General features: G+C 43.4%; 1 protein-coding gene across 5 annotated transcripts in view; it reads left to right on the top strand.

The window, feature by feature from the left end:
• The window catches only part of kank4 (KN motif and ankyrin repeat domains 4), a 113,372-nt gene that overhangs the window by 2,395 nt on the left and 88,360 nt on the right, over positions 1 to 22,617 (top strand). The window lies entirely within an intron of this gene.

Genomic DNA, 22,617 nt, shown 5'->3' with positions numbered 1-22,617 from the left:
TGTCCTCTGATATCATGTTTTATTCTCTCCTCTGTTCCTTTGGGGTTTTCAGACTTTCAGAATGTGGTAATAGGATGCCACACACACACACACACACACACACACACACACACACACACACACACACACACACACACACACACACACACACACACACACACACACACACACACACACACACACACACACACACACACACACACACACACACACACACACACAGCGAGAGAGAGAGAGTACACACTCAGTGTAACCACTATGGTCTGTCTTCATGGGTCTATTAGAGCTTTTGACTGTCGCTGTATTCCATATTCTATCCCATTTGGCGGTTGGCCGTGCCATGTTTTAGTTTAAAGCTCTGTTGGGCTGGCTAATGTCTTACAGCTGGGGGTTCACTCAGCCAACCAGCGTCATACAGCCAGGACAAGCATACAGGGGAATGGCGATGGATAGGGAGAAAGAGAGAGAGAAAGTGATGGAGAGAGAGAAAGTGAGAGACAGAAATCGATATCGAGAGATAGAGAGAGCATTGCACTAGGCTGGGCTTTAACTTCAGCGCATATTCGCTTGGCTGCTCTTTTACGGCCTGCATGTATGCACACAGCATTGCTCCTGACTCCTGCCTGGTTAGTGAGTCTGTGAGTGAGTGCATCGTCCATTGTTGGCTTCTCAGAGAGGGAACATTGAAGGCAAGGCGTTTACTTTTATCTGATCTCTGGGCTACCTTTCTGCCTAGCTGCCTCTGCTCTGTGGAGCCTGCCTGGAGCAGGGGGGCTGGCAGACTGGAGCAGGCGAATGGCAGAGAGTCTGCCTCTTTGGAGAGCCAGTGTGTGTACTGTTGTTCTTTCTGTATATGTGGCTATTTTGGTCCTTGTGTGTGGTGTTTGTTTGTGTCTGTAGATCTGTTTATGTTTGTGCTGTTGATTTTGTTCATGTGTATACATAATGTGTGTGTGGGGTCTTTATTCTGGTTTAGCTGTGTGTTTATGTGTTAGTGGGTTTTTCTTTGAGTTCACCAACAGGAGAGCTCTGTTAGTAGAACTCACTGCTCTTAGTTACCTCCCCTCCATAATAATGAGTGTGTTGTGTTGTTCGATTCTGCACAACATCACACGGCTGCTACCCACGGTTGGCCAGTGCCCTGGTCATTGTGTGTGTGTTAGGGTGATTCCCTTTGAGGTAGAGAGTCATCTGAACTGAAGCTGAGCCACAGTGCTTGAGACTGTAAATAGGTTCATTGGTTTACAGTACAAGGAGGTTGAACACTTAAACACTACTGTGTGACTCTCTAGACACAGCAGGAGCGGTAGAGATACTCTTAATGATCGGCTATGAAAAGCCAACTGACATTTACTCCTGAGGTGCTGACTTGCTGCACCCTCAACAACTACTGTGATTATTATTACTTGACCATGCTGGTCATTTATAAACATTTGAACATCTTGGCTTTGTTCTGTTATAATCTCCACCCGGCACAGCCAGAAGAGGACTGGCCACCCCTCATAGCCTGGTTCCTCTCTATGTTTCTTCCTAGGTTTTGGCCTTTCTAGGGAGTTTTTCCTAGCCACCGTGCTTCTACACCTGCATTGCTTGCTGTTTGGGGTTTTAGGCTGGGTTTCTGTACAGCACTTTGAGATATCAGCTGATGTAAGAAGGGCTATATAAATACATTTGATTTGATTTGTGGGGGGTACTACCTGTTATGGTAGAGTATGGACTTAGAAGTAGGGCTCGGCGGTATACCATATTTTGCTATATACCGGTATTGATGCATGGGCCAGTTTAGTTTTTTACTTTACCTTCTATAACGGTATTTAAATGTTTGTTTTGTTAAATGTGACATGTAACATCCATTTTTATAGTTTACACCGCTATTTGAGACATTTCTCTCTGCTCTCTCTCTCTCCATGCTGCTTTCCACACCGAACTAGTCCCGCCCCCTGTCACTCAAGGAGAGCATTTGTTGTTGCCTGACCATGAGACACTTGTGTTCAGTCTGCATGGTCACTGCAGCACATGCAACAATGTTGATGACAATGATGTTGTTTCCACTTTGCTTCTTAACATAAATCCACAAGCATTCTATAATTTCACCATTAGGTTGTGTTTCTTATCTGCAAACAGCTAGGTTGTCTTTTCTTAGCAATTTGTATTTTCTTGTTAGCTGCTAATGCTAATACTAGTTAGCTGGCTACCTAGCTAGCTAATACATTTACTGAGTTAGAGCAAACAAATGTAGCTAACTAATACAGCCTGATACCAGCGCTGGTGTAGGCTTAAATCACCATGTTGTTTGTGCAACAGTATCTTCTAAATCAAAGAGGAGTATGTGAAGCACGAATACGGTGGCTACATGAAGAAACATTTAATGTAGCCAAAGATTATAGGGTCCACTAGCAAACAATGACCATCACTTTGGTTCCGACCCTGTCACAATAACTCTACCCTGGCATTTTCATGGCCCAGCCTATGTAGAAAAGAATGGGTGGTACAGTGTGTGTAGTATATGTGCTCTCCATTTGCTCTGTATGGTGTGTCCCTATCTTCTTAACTTAGAGTACCAGTCCAAAGTTTGGACATACCTACTCATCCAAGAGTTTTTCTTTATTTTGACAATTTTCTACATTGTAGAATAATAGTGAAGACATCAAACTATGAAATAACACATATGGAATCATGTAGTAACCAAAAAAGTGTTAAAGAAATCAAAATATATTTAATATTTTAGATTCTTCAAAGTAGCCACCCTTTGCCTTGATGACAGCTTTGCACACACTTGGCATTCTCTCAACTAGCTTCACCTGGAATGCTTTTCCAACAGTCTTGAAGGAGTTCCCACATATGCTGAGCACTTGTTGGCTGCTTTTCCTTCACTCTGCAGTCCAACTCTTCCCAAACCATCTCAATTGGGTTGAGGTCGGGTGATTGTGGAGGCCAGGTCATCTGATGCAGCACTCCATCACTCTCCTTCTTGGTCAAATAGCCCTTACACAGCCTGGAGGTGTGTTGGGTAATTTTCCTGTTGAAAAACAAATCATATTCCCAATAAGCACAAACCAGATGGGATGGCGTATCGCTGCAGAAGGCTGTAATAGCCATGCTAATGAAGTGTGCCTTGAATTCTAAATAAATCACAGACAGTGTCACCAGAAAAGAACCCCCACACCACCTCCTCCATGCTTCACGGTGGGAACCACACATGCAGAGATCATCCGTTCACCTACTTTGCGTCTCACAAAGACACAGCGGTTGGAACCAAAAATCTCACGTTTGTACTCCAGATCAAAGGACAGATTTCCACCGTTCTAATGTACATTTCTCGTGTTTCTTGGCCCAAGCAAGTCTCTTCTTCTGATTGGTGTCCTTTAGTAGTGGTTTCTTTGCAGCAATTTGACCATGAAGACCTGATTCACAGTCTCCTCTGAGCAGTTGATGTTGAGATGTGTCTGTTACTTGAACTCTGTGAAGCATTTATTTGGGCTGCAATTTCTGGGGCAAGTGACTTTTCCTTGGCGTCCACATCAACAACAAACTAACATGGTCGAAGCACACCAAGACAGTTGTGAAGAGGGCACGACAACACCTATTCCCCTCAGGAGACTGAAAAGATTTGGCATGGGTCCTCAGATCCTCAAAAGATTTTACAGCTGCACCATCGAGAGCATCCTGACGGGTTACATCACTGCCTGGTATGGCAACTGCTCGGCCTCTGACCGCAAGGCACTACAGAGGTTAGTGCGTACGGCCCAGTCCATCCCTGGGGCAAAGCTTCCTGCCATCCAGGACCTCTATACCAGGCGGTGTAAGAGGAATGCCCTAAAAGTCATCAAAGACTCCAGCCACCCTAGTCATAGACTGTTCTCTCTATTACCGCACGGCAAGCGGTACCGGAGCACCAAGTCTAGGTCCAAGAGGCTTCTTAACAGCTTCTACCCCCAAGCCATAAGACTCCTGAACAGCTAATCAAATGGCTACGTAGACTATATGCAACCCCCCCCCCCCCCCCCCATGCTGCTACTACATAGCCACTTTAACAACCCTACCTGCATGTACATAATTATCTCAATTACCTTGACACCAGTGCACCTGCACATTGACACATTGACTCTGTACCAGTACCCCTTGTATATAGCCACGCTATTGTTATTTACTGCTGCTCTTTAATTATTTGTTTTTCTTATCTCTTACTTTTTTTAAATCTTTTTTTTAAAGGTATTTCCTTAAAACTGCATCATTGGTTAAGGGCTTGTAAGTAAGCATTTCACTGTAATGTCTACACCTGTTGTATTTGGTGAATGTGAAAAATGAGATTTGATTTGATTTTTAATGAACTTATCCTCTGCAGCAGAGGTAACTCTGGGTCTTCCTTTCCTGTGGTTGTCCTCATGAGAGCCAGTTTCATCACAGTGCTTGATGGTTTTTGCGACTCCACTTGATGAAACTTTCAAAGTTCTTGAAATGTTCCTGATTGACTGACCTTCATGTTTTAAAGTAATGATGGACTGTCGTTTTTCTTTGCTTATTTGAGCTGTTCTTGCCATAATATGAACTTGGTCTTTTACCAAATAGGGCTACCTTCTGTATACCACCCCTACCTTGTCAGAACACAACTGATTGGCTCTTTCCTATTAAGTAGGAAAGAAATTGCACTATTTAACTTTTAACAAGGCACACCTATTAATTTAAATGCATTCCATGTGACTACCTCATGAAGCTGGTTGAGAGAATGCCAAGAGTGTGCAAAGCTGTCATCTAGGCAAAGGATGGCTACTTTGAAGAATCTAATATATAAACTATATTTTGATTTGTTTTACACTTTTTTTGGTTACTACATGATTCCATATGTGTTATTTCATAGTTTTGATGTCTTCACTATTATTCTACAATGTCGAAAATAGTACAAATAAAGAAAACCCCTGGAATGAATAGGTGTGTCCAAACTTTGGACTGGTAGTGTATATACTTTTCTTTTTTAAAAGATTTAACCACATTAAGTATTTTGGAGATTGTGATCAAGCCTTTCAGTTTAGTATCATTCAACCCTTCCTCGATTCACAGTTGTTTTCAACTTTATTCTGGGGTTTAATCCCCTTTGTGCTTCATGCCCCAAATGGGTCACTTTGTCTTGTCAGCAGGCTGACCTGGTCATGGAGGTATAGGAAGGGCTTAGTAAAGTAATAATGAGGCGTTTATACACGGCTCACCCTGGAGCTGTGTACATTACTAAACACAGAGCTGCACAGAGCTCCCAGAGTGCTTTTAATCATCCAAACATATTCCAAGCATTCTAGCCATACACACACTCTGCACGAAATAACAGGCCTAGCCTACACATACATGAATCTGTGGAGATACTGACTCATGGTGCCTGTGTGAACCCTGTAAAAGCCTATACTGTGCCTTCGGAAAGTATTCTGCCCCCTTGACTTTTCACATTCTTTACATTACATTACATAATTTTTTTTTTTTTTTAAATCCTCACCAATCGACACACAATACCCCATAATGACAAAGCTAAAACAGTATTTTTTTCAGAAATGTTTGCAAAACCCCCCCCTAATAATACCTTATTTACATAAGTATTCAGACCCTTTGCTATGAGACTCGAAATTGAGCTCCGGTGCATCCTGTTTCCATTGATCATCCTTGAGATGTTTCTACAACTTGATTGGAGTCCACCTGTGGTAAATTCAATTGATTGGACATGATTTGGAAAGGCACACATCTGTCTATATAAGGTCCCACAGTTGACGGCGCATGTCAGAGCAAAAAGCCATGGGGTCGAATGAATTGCCCGTAGAGCTCCGAGACAGGATTGTGTCGAGGCACCGATCTGGGGAAGGGTACCAAAACATGTCTGCAGCATTGAAGGTCCCCAAGAACACAGTGGTCTCCATCATTCTTAAATGGAAGAAGTTTGGGACCACCAAGATTCTTCCTGAAACTGGCCACCCGGCCAAACTGCGCAATCAGGGGAGAAGGGCCTTGGTCAGGGAGGTGACCAAGAACCCGACAGAGCTCTGACAGAGCTCCAGAGTTCCTCTGTGGAGATGGGAGAAACTTCCAGAAGGACAACCATCTCTGCAAAACCAATCAGGCCTTTATGGTAGAGTGGCCAGACGGAAGCCTCTCCTCAGTAAAAGGCACATGACAGCCGACTTTCAAATTTGCCAAAAGGCACCGAAAGACTCTCAGACCACGAAGAACAAGATTCTATGGTCTGATGAAACCAATATTTAACTCTTTGGTCTGAATGCCAAGCGTCAGGTCTGGAGGAAACCTGGCACCATCCCTACGATGATGCATTGTGGTGGCAGCATCATGCCTTGTTGATGTTTTTCAGAGGCAGGGACTGGGAGACTAGTCAGGATCGAGGCAAAGATGAACGGAGAAAAGTACAGAGAGATCCTTGATGAAAGCCTGCTCCAGAGCGCTCAGGACCTCAGATTGGGGCAAAAGTTCACCTTCCAACAGGACAACGACCCTAAGCACACAGCCAAGACAAAACAGCTTTTATCTCAAGGCCATCAGACTGCTAAACAGCCATCACTAGCACATCAGAGGCAGCTGCCTACAGACATAGATTAGGAATCACTGGCCACTTTTAGAAATGGATCACTAGCCACTTTAACAATGTTCCGTATCTAGCATTACTCATCTCATATGTATAAACTGCACTCCACACTATTCTACAGTATCTTAGTCACTTTTAAATTGTGTTTACGTATGGAATCGCCCATTTCATATGTATATACTGTATTGTATTGTATTCTATACTACACCACTGACTGTTAAACAGCCATCTCCAGCACATCAGAGTCTGCTGCCTATAGACATAGATTAGGAATCACTGGCCACTTAAAGGATATGAAACACTAGCCACTTTAATAATGTCTCTGTATCTTGCATTACTCACCTCATATGTGTAAACTGTACTCTATACTATTCTACGGTATCTTCGCCACGTTAATTGTTTGTAAATTTCGCATCACACATCTCATATGTATGTACTGTACTCTATACTATGCCACTGTATCTTAGTCCAATGTCGCTCTGACATATATGTATATATATATTCTTAATCTATTCCTTACTTAGATTTACGTGTATTTTTGGGTATATGTTGTGAACTGTCAGATATTACTTGTTAGATATTACTGCACTGTTGGAGCTAGAAGCACAAGCATTTCGCTACACCCACAATAACATCTGCTAAACATGTGTATGTGACCAATAAAATTAGATTTGATGATTTCATTTGAGTGGCGGCTTCGGGACAAGTCTCTGAATGTCCTTGAGTAGCCCTGCCAGAGCCCGGACTTGAACCCGATCGAACATCTCTGGAGAGACCAGAAAATATCTGTGCAGCAATGCTCCCCATCCAAACTGACAGAGCTTAAGATGATCTGCAGAGAAGAATGGGAGAAACTCCCCAAAGATAGATGTGCCAAGATTGTATGGGGCCTGATTGCACGGGGCCTGTGTGAACTCTGTAAAAGGCTGTAGCTTACACAGGCTTGGTTGGGGAGATGCATGGGGCCAACTAGACCCAGGGACGCCGGAAAACGTGTGGCGAGGCGCAGCATTTGCATAAAACATATCGACGCAAAGCGTAAAAAAGAGGATCAAATCAAATGTATTTATATAGCCCTTCTTACATCAGCTGATATCTGAAAGTGCTGTACAGAAACCCAGCCTAAAACCCCAAACAGCAAGCAATGCAGGTGTAGAAGCACGGTGGCTAGGAAAAACTCCCTAGAAAGGCCAAAACCTAGGAAGAAACCTAGAGAAGAACCAGGCTATGAGGGGTGGCCAGTCCTCTTCTGGCTGTGCCGGGTGGAGATTATAACAGAACATGGCCAAGATGTTCAAATGTTCATAAATGACCAGCATGGTCAAGTAATAATAATCACAGTAGTTGTTGAGGGTGCAGCAAGTCAGCACCTCAGGAGTAAATGTCAGTTGGCTTTTCATAGCCGATCATTAAGAGTATCTCTACCGCTCCTGCTGTCTCTAGAGAGTTGAAAACAGCAGGTCTGGGACAGGTAGCACGTCCGGTGAACAGGTCAGGGTTCCATAGCCGCAGGCAGAACAGTTGAAACTGGAGCAGCAGCATGGCCAGGTGGACTGGGGACAGCAAGGAGTCATCATGCCAGGTAGTCCTGAGGCATGGTCCTAGGGCTCAGGTCCTCCGAGAGAGAGAAAGAAAGAGAGAAAGAGTGAATTAGAGAGAGCATACTTAAATTCACATAGGACATCGGATAAGACAGGAGAAGTACTCCAGATATAACAAACTGACCCTAGCCCCCCGACACATAAACTACTGCAACATAAATACTGGAGGCTGAGACAGGAGGGGTCAGGAGACACTGTGGCCCCATCCGATGATACCCCCGGACAGGGCCAAACAGGAAGGATATAACCCCACCCACTTTGCCAAAGCACAGCCCCCACACCACTAGAGGGATATCTTCAACCACCAACTTACCATCCTGAGACAAGGCCGAGTATAGCCCACAAAGATCTCCGCCACGGCACAACCCACAGTTTCTATGTCCTTCAAATCGCAGTGCTGCCTCAGGCTCTTTGCGTGTCTTGACCAATCAAATTCACTGAAATCCCAGGTCGTGCGGGCCGGGCACAACGCACAAAGCTCAAGGCTCGCTTTCCTCTGGTATTTCTTTAGCCAGCGGGATAACGCATCACTCCCAACAGACACAAACAAAAAGTCTTACATAAATGTGTAGCAGCCTATACACCTAAACATTAGCGATCTGATATGCTGTAATGCATGGAAACAATACTATGTTTTAGTCTGATCAACTGTAGGCTACTAACAGCAGCAGCTGCATAGTCTAGCCTACTATGCGCCCTGGTAAATAAATGTTACGTATGTCTTTTTTTGTGCGTAAAAGTGAATGGGATCAAATTTGGTTTCTATTCAAACTTGGGCTGACTAGGCTACCTAGACTTTTTCAATATAAAACTATTAACTTTAATGAATCAATAAAACAATAAATGACATAGACTGTAGGGTAAATGTTTAATTAGGCCTACAGTTGCACAGGGCAGGATTACATTATGCAAACCGGCATAAAGCAAGCTCAGTGAGTTTTATTGTCCAATCATGTTGCTTTCTCTGTGTCTGTGTATAGGAACCCCCCCAGTCCTTCTTTAAAATATAATTCATATGAACAAGTACAAGGTTGCTGCAGTTTGAATATACAGTTGAAGTCAGAAGTTTACATATACCTTAACCAAATACATTTAAACTCAGTTTTTCACAATTCCTGACATTTAATCTTAGTAAAAATTCCCTGTTTTAGGTCAGTTAGGATCACCACTTTATTTAAGAATGTGAAATGTCAGAATAATAGTAGAGAGAATGATTTATTTCAGCTTTTATTTCTTTCATCACATTCCCAGTGGGTCAGAAGTTTATATACACTCAATTAGTATTTGACTAATTTGGGTTAACTTGGGTCAAACGTTTCAGGTAGCCTTCCACAAGCTTCCCACAATAAGTTGGGTGAATTTTGTCCCATTCCTTCTGACAGAGCTGGTGTAACTGAGTCAGGTTTGTAGGCCTCCTTGCTCACACACACTTTTTCAGTTCTGTCCACAAATCCACATTTTGCCACAACTTTGGAAGTATGCTTGGGGTCATTGTCCATTTGGAAGACCCATTTGCGACCAAGCTTTAACTTCCTGACTGATGTCTTGAGATGTTGCTTCAATATATCCACATCATTTTCCTGCCTCGTGATGCCACCTATTTTGTGAAGTGCACCACCACAACATGATGCTGATTGAGATGGTGTTCTTCGGCTTGCAAGCCCCCCCCCCCCCTTTTTCCTTCAAACATAACAATGGTCATTATGGCCAAACAGTTCTATTTTTGTTTCATCAGACCAGAGGACATTTCTTCAAAAAGTATGATCTTTGTCCACATGTGCAGTTGCAAACCATAGTCTGGCTTTTTTTATGGCGGTTTTGGAGCAGTGGCTTCCTTGCTGAGCGGCCTTTCAGGTTATGTCGATATAGGACTCGTTTTACTGTGGATATGGATACTTTTGTACCTGTTTCCTCCATCATCTTCACAAGCTCCTTTGCTGTTGTTCTTGTATTGATTTGCACTTTTCGCACCAAAGTACGTTCATCTCTAGGAGACAGAACGCGTCTCCTTCCTGAGCAGTATGACGGCTGCGTGGTCCCATGGTGTTTATACTTGCATACTGTTTGTACAGATGAACATGGTACCTTCAGGCGTTTGGAAATTGCTCCCAAGGATGAACCAGACTTGTGGAGGTCTACACATTTTTTTCTGAGGTCTTGGCTTTTTTTTTTTTTTTTTTTTTTTTTTTTTAAATTTTATCTCCTTTTCTCCCCAATTTTCATGGTATCCAATCGCTAGTAATTACTGCCTTGTCTCATCGCTACAACTCCCGTACGGGCTCGGGAGAGACGAAGGTCGAAAGCCATGCGTCCTCCGAAGCACAACCCAACCAAGCCGCACTGCTTCTTAACACAGCGCGCCTCCAACCCGGAAGCCAGCCGCACCAATGTGTCGGAGGAAACACCGTGCACCTGCCCCCCTCGGTTAGATGGTCATTACAATTGTGCGTCGCCCCACGGACCTCCCGGTCGCGGCCGGCTGCGACAGAGCCTGGGCGCGAACCCAGCGACTCTGGTGGCGCAGCTAGCACTGCGATGCAGTGCTCTAGACCACTGCGCCACCCGGGAGGCCCTTGGCTGATTTATTTTAATTTTCCCAAGCAAAGAGGCACTGAGTTTGAAGGTAGTCCTTGAAATACATCCAAAGGTACACCTCCAATTGACTCAAATTATGTCAATTTGCATATCAGAAGCTTCTAAAGCTTCTGACATAATTTTCTGTAATTTTCCAAGCTGTTTAAAGGCACAGTCAACTTACTGTATGTAAACTTCTGACTCTCTGGAATTCTGATACAGTGAAATAATCTGTTTGTAAACAATTTTTGGAAAAATGACTTGTGTCATGGACAAAGTAGATGTCCTAACCGACTTTCCAAAACTATAGTTTGTTAACAAGAAATTTGTGGAGTGGTTGAAAAGCGAGTTTTAATGACTCCAACCTAAGTGTGTGTAAACTTCCGACTTCAACTGTAACTGTAGCTCCCACTAAGTATAACTGTAGCTCCCATTAAATATAACTGTTGTTCCCACTGAATATAACTGTTGCTCCCACTAAATATAACTGTTGTTCCCATTGAATATAACTATTGTTCCCACTAAGTATAACTATCGCTCCTACTAAATATAACTGCAGCACCCACTAAATATAACTCTAGCTCCCACTAAATATAATTGTTGTTCCCACAAAAATATAACTGTTGTTCCCACTAAATATAACTGTAGCTCCCACTAAATATAACTGTAGCTCCCACTAAATATAACTGTAGCTCTCAGTAAATATAACTGTTGTTCCCACTAAATATAACTGTAGCTCCCACTAAATATAACTGTTGTTCCAACTAAATATAACTGTAGCTCCCACTAAATATAACTGTAGCTCCCACTAAATATAACTATTGTTCCCACTTTAATATAACTGTTCTTCCCACTAAATATAACTGTAGCTCCCACTAAATATAACTGTTGTTCCCACTAAATATAACTGTAGCTCCCACTAAATATAACTGTTGTTCCAACTAAATATAACTGTTGTTCCCACTAAATATAACTGTAGCTCCCACTAAATATAACTGTAGCTTCCACTAAATATAACTGTTGTTCCCACTAAATATAACTGTAGCTCCCACTAAGTATAACTGTAGCTCCCACTAAATATAACTGTAGCTTCCACTAAATATAACTGTTGTTCCCACTAAATATAACTGTAGCTCCCACTAAATATAACTGTAGCTCCCACTAAATATAACTGTAGCTTCCACTAAATATAACTGTTGTTCGCACTAAATATAACTGTTGTTCCCACTAAATATAACTGTAGCTCCCACTAAGTATAACTGTAGCTCCCACTAAGTATAACTGTAGCTCCCTCTAAATATAACTGTAGCTCCCACTAAATATAACTGTAGCTCCCACTAAATATAACTGTAGCTTCCACTAAATATAACTGTTGTTCCCACTAAATATAACTGTTGTTCCAACTAAATATAACTGTAGCTCCCACTAAATATAACTGTAGCTCCCACTAAATATAACTGTAGCTCCCACTAAATATAACTGTAGCTTCCACTAAATATAACTGTTGTTCCCACTAATTATAACTGTTCTTCCCACTAAATATAACTGTAGCTCCCACTAAGTATAACTGTAGCTCCCACTAAGTATAACTGTAGCTCCCACTAAATATAGCTGTAGCTCCCACTGAGACTTACACTGAGTGTACAACACATTAAGAACACCTTCCTAATATTGAGTTGGGGCATGGACTCTACAAGGTGTTGAAAGCATTCCACAGGGATGCTGGCCCATGTTGACTACAATGCTTCCCACAGTCGTGTCAAGTTGGCTGGATGTCCTTTGGGTGGTGAACCATTCTTGATACACACGGGAAACTGTTGAGCTTGAAAAACCCAGCAGCATTGCAGTTCTTGACACAAACCAGTGTGCCTGGCACCTACTACCATACCCCGTTCAAAGGAACTTAAGTATTTTGTTTTGCCCATTCACCCTCTGAATGGCACACATACACAATCCATGTCTCAAGGCTTGAAAATCTTTCTTTAACCTGTCTACTCCCCTTCATCTACATTGAGTGAAGTGGATAAAACAAGTGACATCAATAAGGGATCATAGCTTTGACCTGGTTTCATCTATGTCATGGAATGTTTTGTACACTCAGTATATATAAACATGTAGCATGGTGTGTGTGTGTGTGTGTGTGTGTGTGTGTGTGTGTGTGTGTGTGTGTGTGTGTGTGTGTGTGTGTGTGTGTGTGTGTGTGTGTGTGTGTGTGTATGCGTGTGTATAAGTATCACTGTGAGTCATGCAGAGCGCTGTGCTGTTCTGGGGATTTAACATTGTTTTATCTTCACAGGGTGTCTAGAGAAAAGCAGATCCTCTCTCCTTTCACTTAATAGGGCTAAGGAGATTTAGTGCCTCTTAATGCCAGCTTTCCTCACCTTGTCTCGGGGGGAGGGAGGGAGGCAGGGGAGTAAGGCAGGGAGGCAGGGAGGGAGGGATGGAGGAAAGAAGAGAGAGAGAGAGAGAGAGAGAGAGAGAGAGAGAGAGAGAGAGAGAGAGAGAGAGAGAGAGAGAGAGAGAGAGAGAGAGAGGAGAGAGAGAGAGAGAGAGAGAGAGAGAGAGAGAGAGAGAGAGAGAGAGAGGAGAGAGAGAGAGGAGAGAGAGAGAGAGAGAGAGAGAGAGAGAGAGAGAGAGAGAGAGAGAGAGAGAGAGAGAGAGAGAGAGAGAGAGAGAGAGAGAGAGAGAGCATCGATCACAACTAAGACTGAGCAAATGCCATGGGATAGTACTGGGTTAGTAGTAATGTTATGCAGCGTTTGTACTGAAGTCCTTAGCTATGTTACAGCTTTGTCAGTATTTCTCCTAGGGCCCAGAATTGTTCCTGACCATGTATCTCACCAGGAACACCTTGGAGCCTGGAGTTTTCCTGAGTATATGACTTGGTCCTAATTCCTGGTGGCACACTATGTTCCTCCTGTCATTGTTGAAGGCTGCGGGGGTTGTGCAGTGGCCTCTGCTGTGCTGTTGTCAGGCTCAGTTCCTGGTTCTAGCTGGCCTGTGGGAATTATGTTCTTTTGCAGGTAGTCTGGAAGTCATTATTTCCCTGCTATGCTCTGAGCCAGTCGCCCCAGGCACATCTGCTAGAGCAGGGGTGGGCAACATATATATATTCAATCTGACCAGCGGTAAGTTTGAGTCCAGACCACTCTGTCTAAAACTTGATAGAAAGTATGTAGACATGATAATGGACCTGTACGTTTTTAAATAACCACCCTTTTTTCTGGCCTGCAAATAGATTTTGATGAAGAAATCGGTCCTCCAAAAAGTCATTGCTGCTCTCCGCTGAATTTTGCAATCCTTTTGGCGCTCTAGACAAAATTATAGCCCATCCCCATGCTAGACGGATAACTGCCCTGCCTTACCTCGCAATGAACTCTACCAATGGAGAATATCTGGGCTGCATTGTCACTGGCTTGCCTTGCGGTGTGCACTGTACTCTACCAATAGAGAATAGCAGCCTATCATTGTCGCTGTAGAAACAACAGCAACACGCAGCTCGAGTTCCAATACAGAGCTGTAGTCTTTGTGGAGAAAGGCAGGCTCCATAGTGGGTGTGTGAGTGGAGAATGTCAGCCAGGCAGGGGTCACCATAGTGGGGTAAGGGTTGTAGCATTGCCAGAGGGGTATGGAGGATGGAGGAACGCACAAGGGCAGGAGGGGGATTCCTTGTCCTTTGTTTCCTGCCTGGGGGAATGGACTGAGGAACAATGGATGAGCTGACTTTGCAGTTGGCCCCAATGATCTTAAAGGGGAACTGCCTCCTAGAACCAACTTCTCTGTTTATACACGCCTATGTGGAATCGATATGAGTCAGAAACATTCATTATAGTGTTAAAATTGACTACAAAGTGTAAATAGGATCATTTTGGTTATAAAGTCAGTGAGTGGGTCATGACAGGTATGGATTACTTACATGTTTACTTTTGCCAATGATGTCCAATTGCCCAGAGACAACAAGGTCGCCCCCAGCTGCCACATGTTGTGGACATATTGTCAGGTCTGCAACGCATGCACACTAGATTGGTATAGGAGTGAAGATGGGCTTCCATAAAGTTGGTGCAAACTTCTAATGCTTTCAACAATATTGCGCAAGATGGCAAAGAATGGTTTACATGCAACAAACGTACGACATGATGGCTGTAACTGGTGTGTGGTGAGTAGCTAGCTATAACACTGTGATACTGTGATGTAACTAGCTAAATACATTGCCTCTCGCTAATGTGTAATGTGATGTAATGTCATAGAGGAGCATTTGCATAGCTAACGTTGCAGCTGACGACAGAATGTAACGTTCGATAATGTTTCAACTCCAATTAATTTAAACTCGGAAAAAGATATTGATAACTAACCCGGATTTGCCAGTTAGGTATCTAGCTACATTTATGAGAACAGGCAGGTTGTTTGGGTTATTACTTGCTCTCGATAACCCAAGGCGGCATTCTGCCTTTACTGTAATGGAACTGGGAGTCATGATCAAGGGCTAGGTTAGCACTAATGTTAGCTAGCTAGCGTTTGGGGGCTTTTTCTGCTTGTGCTAAAACAACATGGCTGTTCTCATAAAAGTCTATTGGGTATTTTCTAGGGCTAAAATAAATTAAACATGGTACTTGTCTAGCTTGAGTACCAGTCATTTTAGCTAACATGCTACAAATACGTGTCAATAAGCATTCAGTAACATTACACAGCTGGTTGCATAGTAACGGCGTCAGCGTTACTGACCTGAATCTATTCCGTACTTAAGGTCCCTCTATTAGTATAATTACTTCCAAATTAGAAAAAAAGTGATTTTTCTCACTATGTTTATTGAGTGATGATATTTTATTTAATTCATAGGCTACATACAAAACCTGATGAATATGTTGTTCAGCAGTGTGGTGGGAACCCCCGACCATATCAGGAGTAGAAGGCTGATGCAGTACGTAGCCAGGCCCCAGTCACACTTCAGGTTGGTTACATTTGATCTGGTTATAGGTCAAAATACTATTACTTGTCTGTCCTGGAATTCACTTAACCACCATTGATAATTTAATCAGTGCTGTGTGTATCAACTACCTTGTTTTTTCTACAGATGGCGGACAGGAGAGATGGTTTGTCATGGACTCCCCTGACTAAAAGACAGGTTGATACAGATGTCTGGGAGAGACCTTTCACTCAGCATTAAAATGATACCAGACCTCTATTACTTTTCGTCATCTGTTGTTACTATTGAATTGAATGGTGGGGGAGGGGGACTCTCTGTATTCTCTGTATTGTCAGGAAACTGTCTTATATGGGACACCATACGAAGGGATGACGACTAACATGTACCACCAGACAAAATGCTGATAGGTACAGTATATGTATAGACTGTGAATGACAACAGAAGATGAAAGACAAGTGTAATATTTGCACATTGTTATATTAGCAGAACACTGTTCTACAGTATTATGTGAAGGATGGTTTGTTCTACCTGGAACTGTTTCACTGGAAAGTTATCAAAATACTTTGTTTAGAATATCTACATAAGTTCAGCAATTGCACTCTTCTTATATTACTCTGTAGGCTACTGACCGATTCAAAGCTTCCTCCAGGACTGAAGACCGGACATTCAACTTGCAGTTGTGGTAACACTTCTTTACATGATGTGAAAAACTTCAAGTTGTAAGCTGCTTTCATAGCAAGGTGTTGTAGAACGAATGTCTCATGAAAGACATTCCAGACACTGTTACTTCTTGCTGTCTTGGCATCTGTGATTGTACAGATAAATATCCGCTCGATAATCTAGCCAGCTGTAGCTATCCCCAAGCTTTGCTAGCTAGCTGCTGTCAGGTTGGCTAAACACACGGTCAGCGCAGGCTTTAGCCTACACATAGAACTGAATCAGCAGATCATCTTGAGATGGTGAGTCAGTCAGGAGGGGAGAAATCCTCAACTTCAAAATTTCTCTCTATAGCAAAGCCATCTTAGTTTACCTCGCTGTCACTAAGTTACTCACTACTGCCCTTGTTTATTTGTTCTGATTGAATGGGAATACACACCCAAGAAGCACCCACATTAAACCACGCCCCAAAGACAACACTCGTTTGGGCTTCAGAAATGGCCGCTGCATTACTTAATGAGCACCGGAAGAACACGTGCAGAATCAGTGAGGTTTGCAGTCAGAGATACTTTTGGGAGAAGGGAAACTCCATTGGAATTGTATTAACGTCCATTGTGGACAATGCCCAAGTGTCGTCAATGGGCTGCACGTTGTATTCTGGGCGATTCTGGGACAAGGAGAGCACTCCTTCAAGAAGTGAATGGGAGACAATTGGGCGCAAGATCAAAAACCCAACATTAGTATGAATTTTGTGAATAACAAGAACAACATTTCAAATATTTTCGGAAATGTGAGGTAATTAACTTGTTCTCTGTAATATTGGATAGCTTTGGAATCGTGACCTTACATACTTTCGACGAAAATAGGCAGGTTACTCGACTCATCCTGACTTTGAGAAGAGATTGTGTGACGATTAGCTTAGCAACCGTGTGACGCAGCATGACAACCTGGAGGCGATTGGTCGAAAGTCTGCTGGGCGGGGCGTTATATGTTCCTCCGAGCCACTGCCTGTTCACCCCGCTATCATCCAGAAGGTGAGGTCAGTACAGGTGCATCAAAGCTGGGACCGAGAGACTGAAAAACAGCTTCTTTCTCAAGGCCATCAGACTGTTAAACAGCCATCCTTAGCACATTAGAGGCTGCTGCCTATAGGCATAGACTAGGAATCACTGACCACTTTAAGGAAGGGAACACTAGTCACTTTAATAATGTTTACATATCTTGCATTACTCATCTCACGTGTACACTACCGTTCAAAAGTTTGGGGTCACTTAGAAATGTCCTTGTTTTTGAAAGAAAAGCAAATTTTTTGGTCCATTAAAATAACGATATCAAATTGATCAGAAATACAGTGTAGACATTGTTAATGTTGTAAGTGACTATTGTAGCTGGAAACTGTTGTAAATGACTATTGTAGCTGGAAACTGATGACTTTTTATGGAATATCTACATAGGCGTACAGAGTCCCATTATCAGCAATCATCACTCCTGTGTTCCAATGTCATGTTCTGTTAGCTAATCCACGTTTATCATTTTAAAAGGCTAATTGATCATTAGAAAACCCTTTTGCAAGTATGTTAGCACTGGTGAAAATGGTTGTTCTGATTAAAGAAGCAATATAACTGGCCTTCTATAGACTAGTTGAGTATCTGGAGCATCAGCATTTGTGGGTTCGATTACAGTCTCAAAATGGCCAGAAACAAAGACCTTTCTTCTGAAACTTGTCAGTCTATTCTTGTTCTGGGAAATGAAGGCTATTCCAGAGGAGAAATTGCCAAGAAACTGAAGATCTCGTACAACGCTGTGTACTACTCCCTTCACAGAACAGCGCAAACTGGCTCTAACCAAAATAGGAAGAGGAGTGGGAGGCCCCGGTGCACAACTGAGCAAGACAACAAGTATATTAGAGTGTCTAGTTTGAGAAACAGACGCCTTAAAAGTTCTTAACTGGCAGCTTCATTTAAATAGTAACCCGCAAAACACGAGTCTCAATGTCAACAGTGAAGAGGCGACTCCGGGATGCTGGCCTTCTAGTAGAGTTGCAAAGAATAAGCCATATCTCAGACTGGCNAGTATGTTAGCACTGGTGAAAATGGTTGTTCTGATTAAAGAAGCAATATAACTGGCCTTCTATAGACTAGTTGAGTATCTGGAGCATCAGCATTTGTGGGTTCGATTACAGTCTCAAAATGGCCAGAAACAAAGACCTTTCTTCTGAAACTTGTCAGTCTATTCTTGTTCTGGGAAATGAAGGCTATTCCAGAGGAGAAATTGCCAAGAAACTGAAGATCTCGTACAACGCTGTGTACTACTCCCTTCACAGAACAGCGCAAACTGGCTCTAACCAAAATAGGAAGAGGAGTGGGAGGCCCCGGTGCACAACTGAGCAAGACAACAAGTATATTAGAGTGTCTAGTTTGAGAAACAGACGCCTTAAAAGTTCTTAACTGGCAGCTTCATTAAATAGTACCCGCAAAACACGAGTCTCAATGTCAACAGTGAAGAGGCGACTCCGGGATGCTGGCCTTCTAGGTAGAGTTGCAAAGAATAAGCCATATCTCAGACTGGCCAATAAAAATAAAAGATTAAGATGGGCAAAATAACAGACACTGGACAGAGGAAGATTGAACTTTTTTTTTATGGACAGACAAATCTAAGTTTGAGGTGTTTAGATCACAAAGAAGAACATTCGTGAGATGCAGAATAAATGAAAAGATGCTGGAGGAGTGCTTGACGCCATATACGTCTCCAGCTTCAGTGATTTTTGCAATTTGTTCCAGTCATTGGCAGCAGAGAACTGGAAGGAAAGGCGGAGTTGGCTTTGGGGAGGACCAGTGAAATATACCTGCTGGAGTGCGTGCTACGGGTGGGTATTACTATGGTGACCAGTGAGCTGAGGTAAGGCGGGGCTTTACCTAGCAAAGATGACCTGGAGCCAGTGGGTTTGGCGACGAATATGAAGCGATGGCCAGCCAACGAGAGTATACATGTTGTGGTGGTGGGTAGTGTATGGGGCTTTGGTGACAAAACGGATGGCACTGTGATAGACTGCATGCAATTTGTTGAGTAGAGTGTTGGAGTCTATTTTGTAAATGACATCGCCAAAGTCAAGTATCGGTAGGACAGTCAGTTTCATAAGGGTGTATTTAGCAGCATAAGTGAAGGAGGCTTTGTTGTCGAAATAGGAAGCCGATTCAAGATTTAATTTTGGATTGGAGATGCTTAATGTGAGTCTGGAAGGAGAGTTTACAGTCTAACCAGAAACCTGGGTATTTGTATTTGTCCACATATTCTAAGTCAGAACCGTCCAGAGTAGTGAATCTAGACGGGCGGGCAGGTGAGGGCAGCGATCAGTTGAAGAGCATGCATTTAGTTTTACTTACATTTAAGAGCAGTTGGAGGCCACAGAAGGAGAGTTGTATGGCATTGAAGCTCGTCTGGAGGTTTGTAAACACAGTGTCCGAAGAAGGGCCAGAAGTATACAGAATGGTGTCGTCTGCGTAGAGGTGGATCAGAGAATCACCAGCAGCAAGAGCGACATCGTCGCCTATGGGCACAAACCCACCGTCACTGGACCAGACAGGACTGGCAAAAAGTGCTCTTCACTGACGAGTCACGGTTTTGTCTCACCAGGAGTGATGGTCGGATTCGTGTTTATCGTCGAAGGAATGAGCGTTACACCAAGGCCTGTACTCTGGAGTGGGATCGATTTGAAGGTGTAGGGTCCGTCATGGTCTGGGGCGGTATGTCACAGCATCATCGGACTGAGCTTGTTGTCATTGCAGGCAATCTCAACGCTGTGCATTACAGGGAAGACATCCTCCTCCCTCATGTGGTACCCTTCCTGCAGGCTCATCCTGACATGACCCCCCAGCATGACAATGCCACCAGCCATACTGCTTGTTCTGTGTGTGATTTCCTGCAAGACAGGAATGTCAGTGTTCTGCCATGGCCAGCGAAGAGCCCGGATCTCAATCCCATTGAGCACATCTGGGACCTGTTGGATCGGAGGGTGAGGGCTAGGGCCATTCCCCCCAGAAATATCCGGGAACTTGCAGGTGCCTTGGTGGAAGAGTGAGGTAACATCTCACAGCAATAACTGGCAAATCTGGTGCAGTCCATGAGGAGGAGATGCACTGCAGTACTTAATGCAGCTGGTGGCCACACCAGATACTGACTGTCACTTTTGATTTTGACCCCCTTTGTTCAGGGACACATTATTACATTTCTGTTAGTCACATGTCTGTGGAACTTGTTCAGTTTATGTCTCAGTTGTTGAATCTTGTTATGTTCATACAAATATTTACACATGTTAAGTTTGCTGAAAATAAACGCAGTTCACAGTGAGAGGACGTTTCTTTTTTTGCTGTGTTTATATGCAGAGAAAAGAGTCAGCCCGAGAATTGAACCCTGTGGCACCCCCATAGAGACTGCAAGAGGTCCGGACAATAGGCCCTCCGATTTGACACACTGAACTCTATCTGAGAAGTAGTTGGTGAACCAGGCGAGGCAGTCATTTGAGAAACCAAGGCTGTTGAATCTGCCGATAAGAATGTGGTTATTGACAGAGTCGAAAGCCTTGGCCAGGTCGATGAAGATGGCTGCACAGTACTGTCTTTTATCGATGGCGGTTATGATATCGTTTAGGACCTTGAGCGTGGCTGAGGTGCACACATGACCAGCTCAGAAACCAGATTGCATAGTGGAGAAGGTACGGTGGGATTCGAAATGGTCTGGGATCTGTTTGTTAACTTGGCTTTAGAAGACTTTAGAAAGGCAGGGTAGGATAGTTATAGGTCTGTAACAGTTTGGGTCTAGAGTATCTCCCCTCCGAAGAGGGGGATGACTGCGGCAGCTTTCCAATCTTTAGAGATCTCAGACGATATGAAAGAGAGTTGAACAGGCGGTTGCAATAATTGCGGCGGGTAATTTTAGAAAGAGAGGGTCCAGATTGTCTAGCCCAGCTGATTTGTAGGGTCCAGATTTTGCAGCTCTTTCAGAACATCAGCTATCTGGATTTGGGTGAAGGAGAAGTGGGGGAGGCTTGGGCAAGTTGCTGCGGGGGGTGCAGAGCTGTTGGCCGGGGTAGGGGTAGCCAGGTGGAAAGCATGGCCAGCTGTAGAAAAATGCTTATTGAAATTCTCAATTCATCGGTGGTGACAGTGTTTCCTAGCCTCAGTGCAGTGGGCAGCTGGGAGGAGGCGCTTTTATTCTCCATGGACTTTACAGTGTCCCAGAACTTTTTGGAGTTTGTGCTACAGGATGCAAATTTATTTTTGAAAAAGCTAGCCTTTGCTTTCCTAACTGACTGTGTATATTGGTTCCTAATTTCCCTGAAAATTGCATATCACGGGGGCTATTCGATGCTAATGCAGTATGCCACAGGATGTTTTTGTGCTAGTCAAGGGTAGTCAAGTCTGGAGTGAACCAAGGGCTATATCTGTTCTTAATTCTACATTTTTGAATGGGGCATGCTTATTTAAGATGGTGAGGAAAGCACTTTTAAAGAATAATCAGGCATTCTCTACTGATAGAATGAGATCAATATCCTTCCAGGATACGCGGGCCAGGTTGATTAGAAAGGCCTGCTTGCTGAAGTGTTTTAGGGAGCGTTTGACAGTGATGAGGGGTGGTCGTTTGACCGGCAATGAGGCAGTGATTGTTGAGATCCTTGTTGAAGAGAGCAGAGGTGTATTTATAGGGCAGGTTGGTCATCATGATATCTATGAGTGTGCCCGTGTTTACGGATTTAGGGTTGTACCTAATAGGTTCCTTGATAATTTGTGTGAGATTGAGGGCATCTACCTTAGATTGTAGGACGGCCGGGGTGTTAAGCATATCCCAGTTTAGGTCACCTAACAGTACGAACTCTGAAGATAGATGAGGGGCAAACAATTCACATATGGTGTCCAGGGCACAGCTGGGGGCTGAGGGGGGTCTATAACAACAGTGAGAGACTTGTTTCTGGAAAGGTGGATTTTTAAAAGTAGAAGCTCGAACTGTTTGGGCACAGACCTGGATAGCATGACATAACTCTGCAGACTATCTCTGCAGTAGATTGCAACTCCACCCCGTTTGGCAGTTCTATCTTGGAGGAAAATGTTGTAGTTGGGGATGGACATTTCTGAATGATTGGTGGCCTTCCAAAGCCAGGATTCAGACACAGCTAGGACATCAGGGTTGGCAGAGTGTGCTAAAGCAGTGAATAAAACAAACTTAGGGAGGGGGCTTCTGATGTTAACATGCATGAAACCAAGGCTTTTACGGTTACAGAAGTCAACAAATGA

The sequence above is a fragment of the Salvelinus fontinalis genome, chromosome 14, assembly GCF_029448725.1.
Source record: "Salvelinus fontinalis isolate EN_2023a chromosome 14, ASM2944872v1, whole genome shotgun sequence".
Lineage (NCBI taxonomy): Eukaryota > Metazoa > Chordata > Actinopteri > Salmoniformes > Salmonidae > Salvelinus > Salvelinus fontinalis.
Note: the sequence above shows the minus strand (reverse complement) of the source record. Positions and strands in the feature narration are given on the sequence as shown.